At 48.5% G+C, this 19,997-nt stretch overlaps 1 protein-coding gene across 1 annotated transcript in view; it reads left to right on the top strand.

Annotated features, from left to right (window-relative positions):
- The first annotated feature begins 10,511 nt into the window (after positions 1–10,511).
- C1QTNF2 (C1q and TNF related 2) overlaps positions 10,512–19,997 on the top strand; it is a 119,283-nt gene continuing 109,797 nt past the window's right edge. The window contains exon 1 of the mRNA XM_068272968.1: positions 10,512–10,576. The gene's annotated coding sequence lies outside the window, so the exon portion shown is untranslated. The remainder of the gene's footprint in view (positions 10,577–19,997) is intronic.

The following is a 19,997-nucleotide window of genomic DNA, read 5'->3' as shown; positions in this document are numbered from 1 at the left end:
GGAAGATGGTATTACACCTGCGCTGGATCCCAAAGGTAAATATTGCCATGTGCTGTAAGCACTTGTGCCCCTGTGTGTATCCGCCATCAAGCTTGCCGGATTTTTGGGGGGTGCCAGCCCTGGACTGGGGCTACACAGGAGGACAGGGAGGCTTCATTAGGATCCAGACGCTTCCCCTTCCCATGGTAAGTGCCAATAGGGGGAATTTAGTTCCTTACAGGTTCTCTTTAAAGAAAATCTGTAGTGAAAAAAACTCCCCTGGTGGGTACTCACTTCGGGTGGGGGAAGCCTCCAGATCCTATACAGGCCTCCCCAGTCCTCCTCGGTCCCACGGTGGCAGAGAAAATCCTCCCGGAGCGGCGGGGATGTAAATATTTACTATTTGGCTCCAGCGCAGGCGCAGTATCTGCTCTTCCCACGGAGATAGGCAAAAATAACCGATCTCCATCGGGCCACTCTACTGCGCAGGCTGAGGGTACCTTTGCTAACTATACAAGGACAACTATACTAGCTATACTGGGGGCACCTATGCTAACTATACAGGGACAACTATACTGGGGGCATCTATGCTAACTATACAGGGGCAACTATACTAGCTATACTGGGGGCACATATGCTAACTATGCAGGGGCAACCATACTAGCTATACAGGGGGCACCTATGCTAACTATACAGGGGCAACTATACTAGCTATCCTGGGGGCACCTATGCTAACTATACAGGGGCAACTATACTAGCTATACTGGGGGCACTTATGCTAACTATACAGGGACAACTATATTAGCTATACTGGGGGCAACTACGGGGTATGACAATATAATTGAAACGCCTTGAAAATCAACAAAATATATTTTAATAGGGTGTAGGTCCACCTTTTGCGGCAATTACAGCCTCAATTCTACGATGTATTGATTCATACAAATTGTTAATTGTTTCCAATGGAATTTTAGCCCATTCTACAGTTAAAACACCTTCCAGTTCTTTTAGAGACTATGGCGGCGGAAATCAACTTCTTAGTTGAATCTCTAATACCGACCATAAATGCTCAATGTTGAAATCTGGGGATTGTGGTGGCCAGATGAGATACTCAACTTCATTAGAATGTTCCTCGTGCCATTCTTTAACAATTCTAGCTGTATGGATTGGGGCATCATCATCTTGAAAGATGGCATTCCCCTCCAGAAACAGTTCTTGAACCATAGGATGAACTTGGTCGCCCAAAATTCCTAAATAGTCTCGGCTGTTAATTCTTCCACGAAGGGAAATCATTGGCCCGGTGGATTGCCAAGAAATAGCACCCCAGATCATCACAGAACCCCTGCTATGTTTTACGGTTGGGAGAAGGCAGTCTGGATGAAATGCTTCTTTCAGCTGTCTCTAGACGTACACTCGGCCGGAGGTCGGAAATAAGGTAAACGATGATTCGTCAGAGAAAACAACATTTTTCCACTGCTCGAGGGACCGATTGTGGTGGTTTCTACACCACTCTAAATGCTTTGAAACATTTGTCTTTGAGAGCAGAGGTTTGTAATTGCAGTTCTTCCGTGGAATCCAGATTTGTGCAGCTCCCGAACAGTTTTTGTGGAAACTGGGTTCTGTAGGTGTTAATTCAGCTCTGCTTCTAACAATTCAATTTAGAGTCCTAAGGTCTCTCTCAGACAACTTCTACTTTCGGCTACAACTGTGTTTTGCTGAGGACGTTTTTCCTTCTCTTTCAAAGGCAGTCATTACTTTTGAGACAGAACCTCTTGAAATGCAAAGTATTCGGGCAGTTTCTGTTACAGTAGCGCCTGCCATACGAGCACCAACACTTTGGCCTCTTTGAAATGAGAGATCTGCCATTTTATAAATTATAACCAACTTTGGTTTAAATATCTGAAATAAAAAAAAAACAATTTTGTCCAACCCCTGTTTTCTATCTATACCGGGGGACAACTATATTACCTATACTGCTGCAACTATACTATCTATACTGGGGCAACTATAATAGCTACCTACCTATTCTGGGGCAAATATACTAGCTATACTGGGTAACTATGCTACCTATACTGGGGTAACTATACCACCTATACTTTGGGCAACTATACTACCTATACTGGGTTAACTATACCACCTATACTGGGGCAATTATACTACCTATACTGGGGTAACTATACCCCCTATACTTTGGGCAACTATACTAGCTATACTGGGGCAACTGTACTAGGTATACTGGGGTAGCTATACTATCTATACTGAGGCAACTATACTAGCAATACTGGGGCAAATATACTAGCAATCCTTGGGGTAACTATACTCCTTATACTGGTGCAACCCCCCCCCCCCCTACTCCCGCTGTGCCCCTCACACATCACACATTCCAACACCCAGGATACCTGGGACAGGGAATTCACAAGGATTTATACTTACCTGGGGATTTCCTCCAGCTCCACTGTAATCATGTCTGCTTGATCGTTGTCATCCCGATCCCCTCCATTCCCTTTCAGTGAAGTCCAAAATCCAGCTGGGCTGCCAGCCATGGGCGCAAGTTCAGTTACAGTTAGCCAACTGCGCATGTGTAAAATGCTCCCGGAAACCAGAGCAGAATTGGGGGTATGCATCCAGAACTGCATATATTTAGTGGCCTTGACTATGCCAGTCAGGGGGGCTGGAAGGAGTCCCAGGTAAGTATAAATCCTTGTGTATTCTCATGTACGCTTTGACAAATTTCACCGGTAGGGGAAAAAGTGCCTAAGGTAAATACTTACCTCAGTAGAGATCCAGAAGATTCTCCCGTCCCCTCGAGCTCACCATTCCTGCACTAGGGCCCTCTGAATCTATTTGACAAGGGCTTGTTGTATAGGTTTGCGTGGCCATGCTGCACTGTGTATGTGCGCCTGTTCAGAGTGGCCTCGCTTGTCCACAGATGAGATCGGAGCCACAAACTTGCAGAGGGTCCAGGACGGTGGTCTCAAGGAGGACATGGAAAACCTGAGGTGAGCATCTAACGTTTTACCCTAAAGTCAAAGATTTGCTTGAAAGGGAACCCGAGGTGGGGATGAAAATTTAAAAAAGATCAATGCTACCTGATTCGGGGAGCTGTGCGGATCAGGTAGCCACCATCCACGCCGCTCTCTGCTACCCCCGTGTCCTGCAGTCATTTAGTTTCATTTTCGTCACCCCTGGGGTCACTGGAAGAGCTGCTCTCACTGAGCAGTGTGCAGGGAGGTGGGGGAGCTGCAGGGGGCGCAGCAGGGGAGAGAGAGAACTGGCAGCTCAATGGCAGCTTTGGAAGGCCCCAAAGGGCGTTTAAGCAGGCAATACTTTTCTCCTCCCTTACCTTCTAGAATAACAATCAACGTTGCTGATGGGGGGGGGGCACAGCATGGGGGGGGGAACTCAGGCATGTCCTGCAGCAGGGAACATGCCTTTGTGTCCCATCTTACCCCCCCTATGCACCACCTCGGGTACTCTTTAAAGGAAAAACAGGAAAAATGCTAAATTTGTGTACCTACCTAGGTAGAGGTTAACCTCAGGATCAGGCGGGGGACTGGTCAGGGGGGGAAGGAGGGCGATTTCCCCCAGGCCACCTTACATTCAGTGATTTAGGGCTCATCTGATACCTGGTGTATTCAGGTGTCTTATAAGGCAAAGTGAAGCTGATAAAAGTGCAATTACAGGGCAGGCAAGCTGGTAAATATACACAGCATGATGCAGAGCTTACCTGGAGGGTCCATGGGCAAAAATATGTCTGGTCTCTCCCCATTGTGATAATGACTGCATGTGCTGATACGGTGTTAAACAAGTTGAAACGTTTTTGACAGTCCCTAGACTCCAGGAGCGCTGCTTTCTGACTTGTGTGATAGACTGGCAGTAATAAAAAGACCTACACTAACATTTAAAATGAACCCCTTACCTCCCACACTCTCCCATAATTACCCCCAATTAACTTTAGCATAAAAAAATAAAATAAAAAAAACAGTTACCTTACGGACTGAACTTTTTTAATATCTATGTCAAGAGATTATATTACTGTTATTTAAAATATAGGCTATTAATTAGTGATAGACGCAAAACTGGAAAAATGAACCTTTATTTCCAAATAAAATATTGGCGCCATACTAGGGAAATATATTAAACGTTGCAATAACCGAGACAAATGGGCAAATAAAATGTGTGGGGTTTAATATCCACAGTAGAACCTTTTAGTTTAAAACTATAATGGCCAAAAACTGAGAACTAATTTTCTTATTATTCCAGTTAAAAAGCATTTAGAATAAAATAATTCTTAGGATAATGTATGTACCAATCAAAGAAAGCCTAATTGGTGGTGAAAGATAGAAGATTTAGATAGTTTTGCTGTGATAAGAAGTGATTAAGTTATTGGCAAATTAATGGGAGGAGCGCTGAAAGGAGAAAATCGCTCTGGTACAGAAGGGGAAGAAACCCTGAGAGAGAGATTGTATCTAGCAAACAGCAGGGGGCAGCAACAAGCAGCAGCCTCTTTTGTTTTGATCACAGTGATCGCATGATCACTGAGATCATGTGACACTCCCCCCAGAGTGCTGATTGGCCGCTCTGCTGCTAGCTACAGCACCCAGCTACAGTACAAACCTGGGTCCCGTAGTACAGTGATCTGCAAACTTGGCTCTCCAGCTGTTAAGGAACTACAAGTCCCACAATGCATTTGCCTTTATGAATCATGACTATGGCTGTCAGACTCTCGCAATGCATTGTGGGACTTTTAGTTCCTTAACAGCTGGAGAGCCAAGTTTGCAGATCACTGCGGGGAGGAGAGGCACACAGACGCACTGTCCATGCAGCTCTCCCCCACAGGGCCGGAGCTACCATAGGAAAAAATGGGCAATTGCCCCAGGGCCTCAGAGCCTGTAGGGGCCCCCAAGTTGTCCCTCCCCCATCTTAACTGATGCTCCACAGGGACTCTGCAGAGTCTGTTAAGTTGGGAGGTGATTGGGGAGAGTCAGCATCCAGCTCAGGGGCCCAGGTGGGAAATTTGGCTGCAACAAAGGACCTCTAATGATGCTTTTTGGTCATTGGTGGTGGTGGTGGTGGGGGGGGGTCTGTTGGGGGGCCCCCAGGATAATTTCACCCTTGGGCCCAATTGTTACTTGAACCAGCCCTGCTCCCGCATTGCTATGATCACTGTAGTCATGTGACTTACAAAGTGGCGATTGGTGGCTCTGACTCTACCCATGGGACTCTGCCACAGTGTACTGCCAGGTCCCATGGGATACCAGCGGCAGGGAGGGCGGGCAGCCACGGAAACCAGCCACAGTTTATAAACGGCGCTGTGGCTGACAACTGACAGCCATGTGCCGTTTATAAATGGCGTCTGGTACTTAAGTGGTTAAGGACCAGAGCAATTTCACCTTTCAGTGAACCTTTTATTTACCAATAACCTAATCACTACTACCGCGGAGGTCCGATCTCTAAGTGCCACACGCTACTTCCTGATAAACAGGAAGTGGCGTCAGGAGAGAGGAACCTCCGGCACATGTCATGGACGCATGGAGGTATGTCTGTGTTCCTTCCCACCGCTGCTGCCATCTATCAATGCTGAAGGGGGAGCGCTGAGGGGAGAGCCCAAGGTGGGGGTGGGGGGAAGGGGAGAGCCCAAGGTGGGGGGGGAGGGGAGAGGAGAGGCCCCCCTCTCCCCGCCGATGTCGGTGGCCAATGCGCTTCTCTTATGCCGTGACCCCCCCTGCTCCCCAAAATTTCCCTGGGGGGCCCACGGCTGCAAGGCTTCCAGTCGATATTGTTACGCCACCGTTTATGACCCTTGCAAGATGGTCTACCAGGCTCACAAGGGGATATGCCCCCCATGGGTCACAAGGAGTTGGCAAGGGAAAAGGAGTGAATAGTTTTGCTGGTGGGCCCCATGATATACAGTTATGCCCTTGAATTAATAGCTTGGCCAAGAAGACCAGCAGGCAGCAGCATTCTAATATTGTGAGGCCTGGCAGAGTATCCACCTAAGTTTCAGCTCTGATGCTCCAATCTAACACCGCAGTCTTCACCCTGTGTGGCGCGTCCCCGCTTGAACGGGAGGTGAGGAGACAACACCTACCCGATTTTGGTTACACCCAGGCCTTGTATGCGCAAAATATCACAGTACCAGGGCCGGTTCTAGAAAGGCACATATGATGGGGCAGTCAGAAATGTGAAGGGGGTATCATGTTCAAGCACATTTTTCTTCTTCAGTAATGCTAGCGTGGCGAAAACTGGTGTGGTCATGCAGTCATGTGGGCGGGGCTAACTGTAATGTAACGCGTAATAGTGAGGCAGCAATGCAAGGACCATTACTTCCGACACATGAAATACAAGAACCATTACCTCCAACACATAAAATTCAACAACCGTTATCTCCGACACATGATATGCAAGAACCATTACCTCTGACACATGAAATGCAAGCAGTGTTTCATGATAAAATTATCGTAATGCAGCAATCTTTCACCATCAAATAATCGTAACGTAGCAATGATTCACCATAAAATATTCGTAATATGGCAATCTTGCACAAGAAAATAATCATAACGCAGCAATGATTCACCAGAAAATAATCGTCATGCGGAAATATTTCACTAGAAAACAATTGTAATGTGGCAGTGTTTCACCAGAAAATAAATCCTACTGCAGAAAGGTTTCACTCGAAAATAATGTGGGCAGCATTTCACCAGAAATGAATGACCACCCGTAAAAAAAGAAAAACATTTACTCACCTGCAGATGACTCCTCTCCCTGGGCACAGCTTCCCCCAACGATTTTCCTGCAGCAGCGCAGCCAGCCTACGAAAGTACCACGCTGACAGGCAGAGAGCGGGGCTACGGGAAGGCGCCCAAAGCCCTGTACTGAAGAAGACACAAATAGTCTCCAGTGCAGGGCTTCGGGCGCCATCTTTCCATAGCCCTGCTCTGCCTGCCGGAAGACTATGCAGGCTGGAGCGGTGAGTTGCGGGGATGAACTGGTGCGGCTTCTATTAGACGCCAAGGCCAGTTCACCACAGGGGGTCCCACAGTCCAGCGGGGGAAGGTGGGCACATCCCCTGCTCGCTTTTCCACTGTCCCCTGTGCCTGATTGATGGGACAGGACATTTATTTGAGGGGGCCCTGCCCCCTCTCACCCCACGCTAGAGCCGGCCCTGACCAGTACACTAGGCTGAGGCAGGTCCAGAAACAATCCAAGGGTCATACACAGAATAAGAGGTTCGCAGAACCAAGGGGCTAGGCAAGACGTAATCCAGTAACCAGGCAAAAGTCGGTCCAGGAAGTGATCAAAATGTAGCCCAGAACACAGGCAAGAGCCGTAACAGTATATCCAAACAGAGCAATAGCCCCACCACTTCACTAAGGCAGCTTTACGCTATCACAGACAAGGGAACAATGCAGGAGCAAAGCTTAAGTACTGCTAGGTGTGAGGTGTGGCTACAGACTGGCTGGAGAGCCTGAGCTCTGATTGGCTGCATCCTCCAGCCAGAACCTTCTCCAACATGCTGGATAGCTGCCAGATTGGCAAGTGTCCAGCCAGCACTTTCTTCAAGAGGCTAGACAGCTGATTAGCTACAGCCTCCAGCCACAATTTTCCCCAACATGCTTGCTAGCTGAGCCTTGCTAGACTCTCCTCCTAAGTGCATAGAATGGACGCCTGGCTGTACACATCCGTTCTTGCACAATGCGCAAACATGCACGTGTGTCTCCAGCCACAGGGATGCCACGGGCTCTTCACGTTGCACAGGATAGAGGAGACGCGATGAGAAGACCTGGACAGCAGCGATCCCCGCTGACTCACGCGGTACCCTTCAGGTAAGTCCCTGACAAATATACTACGCAGAGGGATTTTGTTAAATAATGCAGACTGCCCCTCTAAAGGAAGGAGAGATGGGATGTATGCTATTGAACAACTATCATCTAATGGCTACAACAGGGGGCTAAAATATTTTTTATGTAATATGGTTGCTGTAACTGTATCAATATTCAGATTTTTTTTTTCCTACACAGGAGTAGGAATAAGCAATGGAAGTGACATAAGTGTTTTGATAATCCATGAAGAAAGAAGTTGTATTCCAGTGTGTTTGTGAGACACAAGAGAACGGCAAGCTACTGTATGCTGAGGTATGTAGTCACTCGCATCCATAAAATAGGAATATCCAGAGAGCGGGAGATGAGTTGCCTATGGACCACTGTAGACAGTGCCACACTGCCAGCCTTTCAGTTTTGTGGTTTTTTTTGTTTGTTTGTTTTTTTTTTTTTTTTTTTGGGGGGGGGGGGGTATGGCATAGGTTGAGAATATTGTTCTGCATACTATTTTCTTTTAGAAAAAGGAGCTATACAAAGATGTCTGCCAGCCTCCCTCCTCATTTGCACACTATTTTGGCAGTTGGACTGCGCAACTGCTGTTCAATAAATGTTTCTGAAAATAAAGGAAATCCTGAGAATCTCCCATGAACAGATGCACTAGTCCACAACCTGTCAGATTTATATTACCTACTGTAAGTGAGAGGGGCATAGGAAAACAGTCATATATAGTGCGGTATATACTGTGGCCCAAATGTATATCTAACATGAATGTATTTTATAATATTTTGCAATAGTGGTCCTTTCACTAGTATAGGAGCTAATAACTGTGCAACTACAAGCTGCAGCCAGGATAACAGATATGTTGTAATCTCTGTAAAGGCCATAAAACATATTAGATCAGGTAATCCATCAATATCAACCTGATATTAGTCATTCGCCTGCTTGTCACTAGGGAGGATCAATGAGATGCAAATATTTCCAAGTTGATGCAAATTTATGTAATTTTTTATGCAATTATATGTAGCTTGAAAATGTACCAATCAAATTCCACCCAGGTTTAAATTGATTGGCCCATTTTGCAGCTGCATATATTTGCATAAATATTTACATAAATTTGTATAAGCTCTTAAGTATTTGCATCTCATTGATCATCCCTACTGGCCACCTTGTACATCTTGATATATAAAGGGGAACTGAAGTAAGAGGTATACGGAGGCTGCCACATTTATTTCCTTTTAATCAATACCAGTTGCCTGGCAGCCCTGCTGGTCCTCTGCCTCTAATACTATTAGCCATAGCCCCAGAACAAGCATGCAGCAGATCAGGTGTTTCAGACTTTAAAGTCAGATCTGACAAGACTATATGCATGCTTGTTTCTGGTGTTATTCAGATACTACTGCAGAGAAATAGACCAGCAGGGCTTCCAGGCAACTGGTATTGATTAAAAGGAAATAAATATTACTTCAGTTCCCCTTTAATAAGAACTCTGCATAGGTGTGGTCTAATACCATTCAGACCACTGCTAGTGCTACCAGTAGCTGTGTCTTGTTTACTGCTGTGCAAATCTAATGAAGCTGTCAGTTGCGTACCGCTGCTCTGTGCCAACCCCCATCCTTCCTCCACCCTATGTTCCTCGCCACTCCATTAAAGAAGGACCTTTCCAAATCAGTATTCAACAATCAGTACATTATTATTATTTTTCTGAAATAATAGTGTATGATGGCCTTTAAAGTGGACCCAAATTAAAAATACAAAATTTCAGAAATAAAATCTATTTTCTAACTTATAATAATAAATAGCAGCCTTTTTTCAGCTGCATGATGACAAATATAAAATATTTTACATTTATTGAAGAAACTCCTCCCTTCCTTTCATTTCGCCGGGACAGAATCCGGCAAACTGGTGGAGTAGGTGGTGTCCAGCAAAGGAGGAATTGCTAATGGCTGCCACCTGTATAACTCATAGGCTTGAATGAGTGTTTATTTATCTTTGTATGTGTCAGAATAGTGCAACTACGGTAAATATTTTGAATTAAAAAAATGTTTGGTTTGGGTCCGCTTTAAGGTGGAGATGCTGGGGACTTTTTGATGTTTGCTTTTTGTGATATTCTGTAAAATCAATATCGGAAAACAGTTGGATAGTTTTTATTAGTACGGTGAGACATAAATGGTCCTAATATAAATATATATATATATATATATATATATATATATATATATATATATATATATATATATATATATATATATATATATATATATATATATATATATATATATATATATATATTTTAGGCCAATAAAATAATCTGCATTTGCTAAAACCGCACTCGAGTAAATAAATGTGGGACCTGTGTCAATGCAGGAAACCAAAGTGCTTTCTCAATTTTAGCCACATGATGGTGGTGTTGGATGTGTAAATGGGAGGACTGGAGGCTAGATGTTTCAGTGTGGTGAAAGTTATTTGCATTCCGCTTTCAGCGTGCTGAATGTATTGGAGAGGTGCTGTGGGTGGCTTGTCTTGTGCTGGAGGCAGGGCCAGTTTAAGGGGCCCCGTGGCCAACTGTAGTATTGTCACCCCCCCCCCCCCCCCCCCCAACACCACCACCACCATTACCCCTCTGCTCCTAGGGCCCTGCAAGTATAAAAACACGCTGTCTCCCTCCCACTCTATGACCCGACACGTGTTTACGCATGGCACGCTGGGTCATAGAGTGGGAGGAAGACAGCGTGTCTCAGAGTGCAGCCGCTGCCTGTCCGCTCAACTGCCGGGACCAATAGGTAATTATGGCTGCTATTATACTTGCAGGGCCCCAGGGAGCAGTGCAAGCTGGGGGAGCAGGCAGAATGTAGGAGGGTCGGCACTGCGGGGGCCTCAGCAGAGGTCAGGGCCCCGCGAGCAATTGCCCCCTTTGCTTCCATGGTAGCGCTGGAGGGGACCTGTGCCTACAAATCTATGACACAAGAGACTTCTGCTTCCATGGCTGGTATAGCTTTGCTAATTCACTGTCTGGGAGCAGAAGGGCAGCATATAAAGATAAAGGTAATAAATGAAACTCAAGCTTCAGCCCTCACTTCATTAAAGATTGTCTTTGCCTCTGAAGCAGGGGTGTCAAACTCAAATACAAAGTGAGCCGAAATTGAGCTCTGGGACTAAGTCGCGGGCCAACCTCAATGTCTAGAGGCCACCTCTCTCCCTCATAAAGTTCCCTGGTGTCTAATAGCCCCCTCTTTCCTCTATACGGTTCTCTGGTGTCTAGTGGCCCTCCTCCCTCCCTTATACAGTCCCCTGATCAGGGTGGGATTTACCGTAAGGCACAGTAGGCACGTGCCTATAGGTGCCTGAGAATGGAAAGCCTGCTCACTACCCTTACCTCCCCTAGTGCCTCCCTCTCTCCTTCCCTATGCAGAGTCTCAAGCAGAGAGTAAATGAGGATAGCAACCAAAGGAATGTTGAGGTGAAAGTAGAATAAGTCTTTATTCTTCAATCCAACATCATTACATGCAGATAAAAGCTCACACGTATCGGAGCAAAGTGTGGCTCCTTAATCATAGCTATGATTATGATTATCTGCATGTAATGATGTTGGATTGAAGAATAATGACTTTTTCTACTTTTGCCTCAACACCTGGTGTAGTGGGACATTCCTTTGGTTGCTATCTGGATTCTGGCATTGACTTCCCTGCTCCCAGGTGCCCATGGAGTGTGTGTGTAGCAGCCTTTCGACTTCTTTTGCAGAGAGTAAGTGAGAGGCTACCCTCTGCATTCCTCTGATAAGATCTACCTTCAGTCCGGAGCTCCCCTAGCTACTTAAAGGACCACTGTAAGGAAAGTGATATGGAGGCTACTATATTTATTTACTTTTAACCTCCCTGGCGGTTTGTTAAAATCCGCCAGGGGGCAGCAAATACCTTTTTCTTCTTTTTTTTTTTTTTTTTTTTCATGTAGCGAGACAATGTCCGACCCAGACAGGTACTGCCACTTACATACCTGATAACTTTTTCCAGGCAGAGAAAGAAAACCAGGAGCACAGCATAGTTATTTGTGTGCTAGGCACTGTAAATACACATGTCTATCTCATCATGTCACGTCACCCCGTGAGTCCTTTAAGCAATACCATTTGCCTGACAGTCCTGACAATCCTCTGCCTCTAATACCTTTATCCAAAGACCCCAAAGAAGCATGCAGCAGAGCAGGTGTTTCTGACTTTGTCAGATCTGACAAGATAAGCTGCATGCTTGTTTCTGGTGTTATTCAGACACTACTGCAGCCAAATAGAACAGCAGGGCTGCCAGGCAACCGGTATTGCTTAAAAGGAAATAAATATGACAGCCTGAATAAACTCTCACTACAGTTGCCCTTTAATACTGAGGGTTCCTTTGGTTACCTAATTCTAGCTACTTATGACGGGCAAGGGAAGGAAGGAAAAAGTGACAGCTGGGCCAGCCAGCACACTTGTGGTGCAGTTTGCTGGGGGTTTGCAGGTTCATGGAGGGTGAGGTCTAGGTTGCCAGGACATTTGTGCCTATAGGCGCCTGTGATGTAAATCAGGGTCTGTCCCTGATGTTTAGTTGTCCTCTCTCCCTCACCCAAAACAGTTTCCTAGTGTCCCCCTCTTTTTCCTATACAGTTCCCTGGAGTCTAGTGTCCCCCTCCCTCTCTTGTGAAATTATACATTCCCAAAAGTACAGTTTTTTGCTTTGTGAGCTGACTTTGCAGTTTATTAATAAATGGTTTTATTCATTTTATATTGAATTCAGAAATGATTTGAGTCTCTGTCTGTGTCTAGGAGCTCCTGCACAGTCAGAGAATGTGTCACATTCCTCACTTGATACATTTAAGTAAACACAAGATAACATAATCTACACTTCGTAAGCGTCCACATTTAGAGCACTGAACTTGCCAGCCCTGTGTGTAACCCTTTGAATGCTGGTCTAATAAAAAAAAGATGCTGGTTGTATATAATATGCTGTAAATAATTTTTTAGAGCAAAGAAGAAATGCTGGGTTTTATTCCGCTTTTAAAGGAATACTGTAGGGGGGTCGGGGAAAATGAGTTTAACTTACCCGGGGCTTCTAATGGTTTCCCGCAGACATCCTATGCCCACGCAACCACTCACCGATGATCCGACCCCGCCTCTTGTTAACTTCTGGAATTTCAGACTTTAAAGTCTGAAAACCACTGCGCCTGCGTTGCCGTGTCCTTGCTCCCGCTGATGTCAGCAGGAGCGTACTGCACAGGCCCAGTATGGTCTGTGCCTGCGCAGTACGCTCCTGGTGACATCAGCGGGAGCGAGGACACAGCAACGCAGGTGCAGTGGTTTTCAGACTAAAGTCTGAAATTCCAGAAGTGAACCGGAGGCGGGGCCGGAACATCGGTGAGTGGCTGCGCGGGCACAGGAGGTCTGCGGGGGACCATTAGAAGCCCCGGGCAAGTTCAACTCATTTTCCCTGACCTCCCTACAGTATTCTTTTAAGGCCTGCAACCAGTGGTGCTCACCGCCAGGTCGTGATCACGCTTACGCGTGGATTCACAACCATTTTGACGCATTCCGCCTCAGACACGCTAAGCCGTGAATAGATTTTCAACCACGAAAATCTGCTTCGGCTTCGCGTGAATGCTGACAGAAATCCGCATTCACGCTCGTGAAACCCGGCGCTGAAGTCGTGGTTAGCGGAAATGCGTCAAACTATGCGGAAGTGACACATTGCAGGCCAATCAGAGGGCCCCAGCCAGGCCCTAGCAACCAATCACAGGAGGGCAGCTATGCCCTCCCCTCCTGAATATAAAGCGGTGGCCATGATGGAAAAGCTCTGTCCTTGCTAGACTGTGGTGCTGAGAGGATTATCTCCAGGCCATTGTTGTTTGAGCAAGTGCATTTATTGTGTTAAAAACAAAGCGTTTTTTTGCTAACACTGCTCTTATACTGTACACAGTTAGCTAGTCAGTGAGTGATTGCTGTAGTTAGTTGTAGTCAGTGTAGTGTAGTGGGAGTGTGGGAGTCTAGTGATTATTTAACTGTGTGTAGTGCAGGCAGGTTCAGTGCTGCAGTGTAGTCAGTGTAGTGGGAGTGGGGATTATCTGTGTGTAGTGCAGGCAGGCAGGTTAGTGCAGCTGCAGCGTTCACTTGTATATTCCAGTGACAGTTATACACTTGTACTATTTGCAGGCAGCCAGTCACACCGCCGGCGCCGCCATTCTCTGCCAGCGCTGTTCATTCATTCTGTCAGTGACCTTGTGCCGTGCCCAGTGCCCACTGCTCGCTCGCTGGCATATAAGCATCTCATTACACACTTGTATATTATTTCAGTGACAGTTATACACTTCACTTGTACTATTTGCAGGCAGCCAGTCACACCGCCGGCACCGCCACTCTCTGCCAGCGCTGTTCATTCATTCTGTCAGTGACCTTGTGCCGTGCCCAGTGCCCACTGCTCGCTCGCTGGCATATAAGCATCTCATTACACAGTGTGACATCCTTGTGTGCCCACTGCATCCTTCAGTGACCTAGTTGTATATCCAGTGCCCACTGCTGTGCCCACTGCATCCTTCAGTGACCTTGTACTGTGCCCACTGCATCCTTCAGTGACCTTGTACTGTGCCCACTGCATCCTTCAGTGACCTAGTTGTATATCCAGTGCCCACTGCTGTGCCCACTGCATCCTTCAGTGACCTTGTACTGTGCCCACTGCATCCTTCAGTGACCTTGTACTGTGCCCACCGCATCCTTCAGTGACATAGTTGTATATCCAGTGCCCACTGCTGTGCCCACTGCATCCTTCAGTGACCTTGTACTGTGCCCACTGCATCCTTCAGTGACCTAGTTGTATATCCAGTGCCCACTGCATCCTTCAGTGACCTTGTACTGTGCCCACTGCATCCTTCAGTGACCTAGTTGTATATCCAGTGCCCACTGCTGTGCCCACTGCATCCTTCAGTGACCTAGTTGTATATCCAGTGCCCACTGCTGTGCCCACTGCATCCTTCAGTGACCTTGTACTGTGCCCACTGCATCCTTCAGTGACCTTGTACTGTGCCTGGTGCATCCTTCAGTGACCTTGTACTGTGCCCACTGCATCCAGTGATTCATTACTAGCAACATGTCTGGCAATGTTTCGCGGGGTGAGAGGAAAGGGAGTTCAATTGCCTCAGCCACTTCTGGGACTGCTCCACGTCCAGGGAGAGGACGCCCAGCTGTACGTGGTCGTGATGCAGCAGAAAGGGGGGCAGCAAAGCCTGGGCCGAGTCAGCGGACGCCATTGTCCAAATATTTTAAAGTTTCTGGTCCCCGTGTGGTGGTTGAGCAAATGGAACCTGACTGCATCCTTCAGTGACCTAGTTGTATATCCAGTGCCCACTGCTGTGCCCACTGCATCCTTCAGTGACCTTGTACTGTGCCCACTGCATCCTTCAGTGACCTTGTACTGTGCCCACTGCATCCTTCAGTGACCTAGTTGTATATCCAGTGCCCACTGCTGTGCCCACTGCATCCTTCAGTGACCTTGTACTGTGCCCACTGCATCCTTCAGTGACCTTGTACTGTGCCCACTGCATCCTTCAGTGACCTTGTACTGTGCCCACTGCATCTTTCAGTGACCTAGTTGTATATCCAGTGCCCACTGCTGTGCCCACTGCATCCTTCAGTGACCTTGTGCTGTGCCCACTGCATCCTTCAGTGACCTAGTTGTATATCCAGTGCCCACTGCTGTGCCCACTGCATCCTTCAGTGACCTTGTACTGTGCCCACTGCATCCTTCAGTGACCTTGTACTGTGCCCACTGCATCCTTCAGTGACCTTGTACTGTGCCCACTGCATCCTTAAGTGACCTTGTACTGTGCCCACTGCATCCTTCAGTGACCTTGTACTGTGCCCACTGCATCCTTCAGTGACCTAGTTGTATATCCAGTGCCCACTGCTGTGCCCACTGCATCCTTCAGTGACCTTGTACTGTGCCCACTGCATCCTTCAGTGACCTAGTTGTATATCCAGTGCCCCCTGCTGTGCCCACTGCATCCTTCAGTGACCTTGTACTGTACCCTCTGCATCCAGTGATTCATTACTAGCAACATGTCTGGCAGGGTTTCGCGGGGTGAGACTAAAGGGAGTTCAATTGCCTCAGCCACTTCTGGGACTGCTCCATGTCCAGGGAGAGGATGCCCAGCTGTACGTGGTCGTCATGCAGCAGAAAGGGGGGCAGCAAAGCCTGGGCCGAGTCAGCGGACGCCATTGTCCAAATATTTTAAAGTTTCTGGTCCCCGTGTGGTGGTTGAGCAAATGGAACCTGACTGCATCCTTCAGTGACCTAGTTGTATATCCAGTGCCCACTGCTGTGCCCACTGCATCCTTCAGTGACCTTGTACTGTGCCCACTGCATCCTTCAGTGACCTTGTACTGTGCCCACTGCATCCTTCAGTGACCTAGTTGTATATCCAGTGCCCACTGCTGTGCCCACTGCATCCTTCAGTGACCTTGTACTGTGCCCACTGCATCCTTCAGTGACCTTGTAATGTGCCCACTGCATCCTTCAGTGACCTTGTACTGTGCCCACTGCATCTTTCAGTGACCTAGTTGTATATCCAGTGCCCACTGCTGTGCCCACTGCATCCTTCAGTGACCTTGTGCTGTGCCCACTGCATCCTTCAGTGACCTAGTTGTATATCCAGTGCCCACTGCTGTGCCCACTGCATCCTTCAGTGACCTTGTACTGTGCCCACTGCATCCTTCAGTGACCTTGTACTGTGCCCACTGCATCCTTCAGTGACCTTGTACTGTGCCCACTGCATCCTTAAGTGACCTTGTACTGTGCCCACTGCATCCTTCAGTGACCTTGTACTGTGCCCACTGCATCCTTCAGTGACCTAGTTGTATATCCAGTGCCCACTGCTGTGCCCACTGCATCCTTCAGTGACCTTGTACTGTGCCCACTGCATCCTTCAGTGACCTAGTTGTATATCCAGTGCCCCCTGCTGTGCCCACTGCATCCTTCAGTGACCTTGTACTGTACCCTCTGCATCCTTCAGTGACCTTGTACTGTGCCTGGTGCATCCTTCAGTGGCCTTGTACTGTGCCCACTGCATCCAGTGATTCATTACTAGCAACATGTCTGGCAGGGTTTCGCGGGGTGAGACTAAAGGGAGTTCAATTGCCTCAGCCACTTCTGGGACTGCTCCATGTCCAGGGAGAGGATGCCCAGCTGTACGTGGTCGTGATGCAGCAGAAAGGGGGGCAGCAAAGCCTGGGCCGAGTCAGCGGACGCCATTGTCCAAATATTTTAAAGTTTCTGGTCCCCGTGTGGTGGTTGAGCAAATGGAACCTGAAGTACTCATGGACATCATGACTTCCTCCCAGACCTCTACTGTGAGCACCACTCCAAGCAGCAGCAGCAGCCAACGTCCCACGCTTGTTGTGACATCCACCCCAGCACCCACTGGTCAACAGCCCTCCCAGGATGACAGCGTTCTGTCCCTCAGTCCGGCATCTGGGAACCTGCTGATGCAAGAAGCTCAGGACTTACTGGGGACTGATGTGCCAGAGATTGAGATCGGGCCACAATCACAAGCGTTGTTGAGTTCTGGTGATGAAGAAGAGGGGTCTGTGTCTGGGGATGTAGGGACAGAAGAGGAGGCGGGGGAGTCAGAGGAAGAGCTGGAATATGATGATGCTGCTGATGATGACGACGTTGTGGACCCTAACTATGCGCAGCCTGCTGAGTCCGGGGAAGAATGGTCAGAGCAGGATGACGAGTCACCTCGGCCTAGGCAAGGATATCGCCATATGTCAGGCAGGGGCATCGGCAGCATCGGCAGCAGTGGGCGTGGAGGAAGTAGACATGACACTGCTTCAGCCGGCACCACCACCGTGCAACCCCCGGCAACTACTACCACACATTGTTCCGCTGCACCCTCTGTTAGTGGGGGCCACAGTAAATTAAAGTCACCAGTGTGGGATTGCTTTGAGGAATGTACTGAATGACAAAAGGTATGCGGTGTGCTGGTTATGCAGCAAAAGATTGAGCCGTGGGAAAAGTCTGAGCAGGGCCACCTGAGAAGCCGCCACTGCTGCGAGTATGCGGAGTTTAAGAGGAAGCAGGCACTGCTGGCAGGGGTTCCTGAGAGCAGAAGGCCCACCAGCGCAGCAGCAGCATCCCTCCCTCAGGGTCGTGAATCCCCCACAGCAGCAGCAGTAGTAGCAAGCAAGCGCTCTTCCACCTCGGCTACTCAGGACACAGACATTGAGGCTGGCAGCCAGTGGTCGTCTCTCTCCTCTGTCTCCCCTGCATCCCAGCATCGTCAGACCCTGCTGAGCGACACCTTTCAGGGTCTGACCAAGCCTCTGCCTCCAAGCCACAGGCGGATCCGCAAACTAAATGGCTTGCTGGCCCGGGCCATGGCATCACAGCTGCTTCCCTACTCCCTGGTGCAAGGGGGGCAGCAAAGCCTGGGCCGAGTCAGCGGACGCCATTGTCCAAATATTTTAAAGTTTCTGGTCCCCGTGTGGTGGTTGAGCAAATGGAACCTGACTGCATCCTTCAGTGACCTAGTTGTATATCCAGTGCCCACTGCTGTGCCCACTGCATCCTTCAGTGACCTTGTACTGTGCCCACTGCATCCTTCAGTGACCTTGTACTGTGCCCACTGCATCCTTCAGTGACCTAGTTGTATATCCAGTGCCCACTGCTGTGCCCACTGCATCCTTCAGTGACCTTGTACTGTGCCCACTGCATCCTTCAGTGACCTTGTAATGTGCCCACTGCATCCTTCAGTGACCTTGTACTGTGCCCACTGCATCTTTCAGTGACCTAGTTGTATATCCAGTGCCCACTGCTGTGCCCACTGCATCCTTCAGTGACCTTGTGCTGTGCCCACTGCATCCTTCAGTGACCTAGTTGTATATCCAGTGCCCACTGCTGTGCCCACTGCATCCTTCAGTGACCTTGTACTGTGCCCACTGCATCCTTCAGTGACCTTGTACTGTGCCCACTGCATCCTTCAGTGACCTTGTACTGTGCCCACTGCATCCTTAAGTGACCTTGTACTGTGCCCACTGCATCCTTCAGTGACCTTGTACTGTGCCCACTGCATCCTTCAGTGACCTAGTTGTATATCCAGTGCCCACTGCTGTGCCCACTGCATCCTTCAGTGACCTTGTACTGTGCCCACTGCATCCTTCAGTGACCTAGTTGTATATCCAGTGCCCCCTGCTGTGCCCACTGCATCCTTCAGTGACCTTGTACTGTACCCTCTGCATCCTTCAGTGACCTTGTACTGTGCCTGGTGCATCCTTCAGTGGCCTTGTACTGTGCCCACTGCATCCAGTGATTCATTACTAGCAACATGTCTGGCAGGGTTTCGCGGGGTGAGACTAAAGGGAGTTCAATTGCCTCAGCCACTTCTGGGACTGCTCCATGTCCAGGGAGAGGATGCCCAGCTGTACGTGGTCGTGATGCAGCAGAAAGGGGGGCAGCAAAGCCTGGGCCGAGTCAGCGGACGCCATTGTCCAAATATTTTAAAGTTTCTGGTCCCCGTGTGGTGGTTGAGCAAATGGAACCTGAAGTACTCATGGACATCATGACTTCCTCCCAGACCTCTACTGTGAGCACCACTCCAAGCAGCAGCAGCAGCCAACGTCCCACGCTTGTTGTGACATCCACCCCAGCACCCACTGGTCAACAGCCCTCCCAGGATGACAGCGTTCTGTCCCTCAGTCCGGCATCTGGGAACCTGCTGATGCAAGAAGCTCAGGACTTACTGGGGACTGATGTGCCAGAGATTGAGATCGGGCCACAATCACAAGCGTTGTTGAGTTCTGGTGATGAAGAAGAGGGGTCTGTGTCTGGGGATGTAGGGACAGAAGAGGAGGCGGGGGAGTCAGAGGAAGAGCTGGAATATGATGATGCTGCTGATGATGACGACGTTGTGGACCCTAACTATGCGCAGCCTGCTGAGTCCGGGGAAGAATGGTCAGAGCAGGATGACGAGTCACCTCGGCCTAGGCAAGGATATCGCCATATGTCAGGCAGGGGCATCGGCAGCATCGGCAGCAGTGGGCGTGGAGGAAGTAGACATGACACTGCTTCAGCCGGCACCACCACCGTGCAACCCCCGGCAACTACTACCACACATTGTTCCGCTGCACCCTCTGTTAGTGGGGGCCACAGTAAATTAAAGTCACCAGTGTGGGATTGCTTTGAGGAATGTACT

This window comes from Hyperolius riggenbachi, chromosome 3 (genome assembly GCF_040937935.1).
Source record: "Hyperolius riggenbachi isolate aHypRig1 chromosome 3, aHypRig1.pri, whole genome shotgun sequence".
NCBI lineage: Eukaryota > Metazoa > Chordata > Amphibia > Anura > Hyperoliidae > Hyperolius > Hyperolius riggenbachi.
The sequence above is the reverse complement of the archived record's forward strand: the minus strand, read 5'-3'. Positions and strand labels throughout refer to the sequence as shown.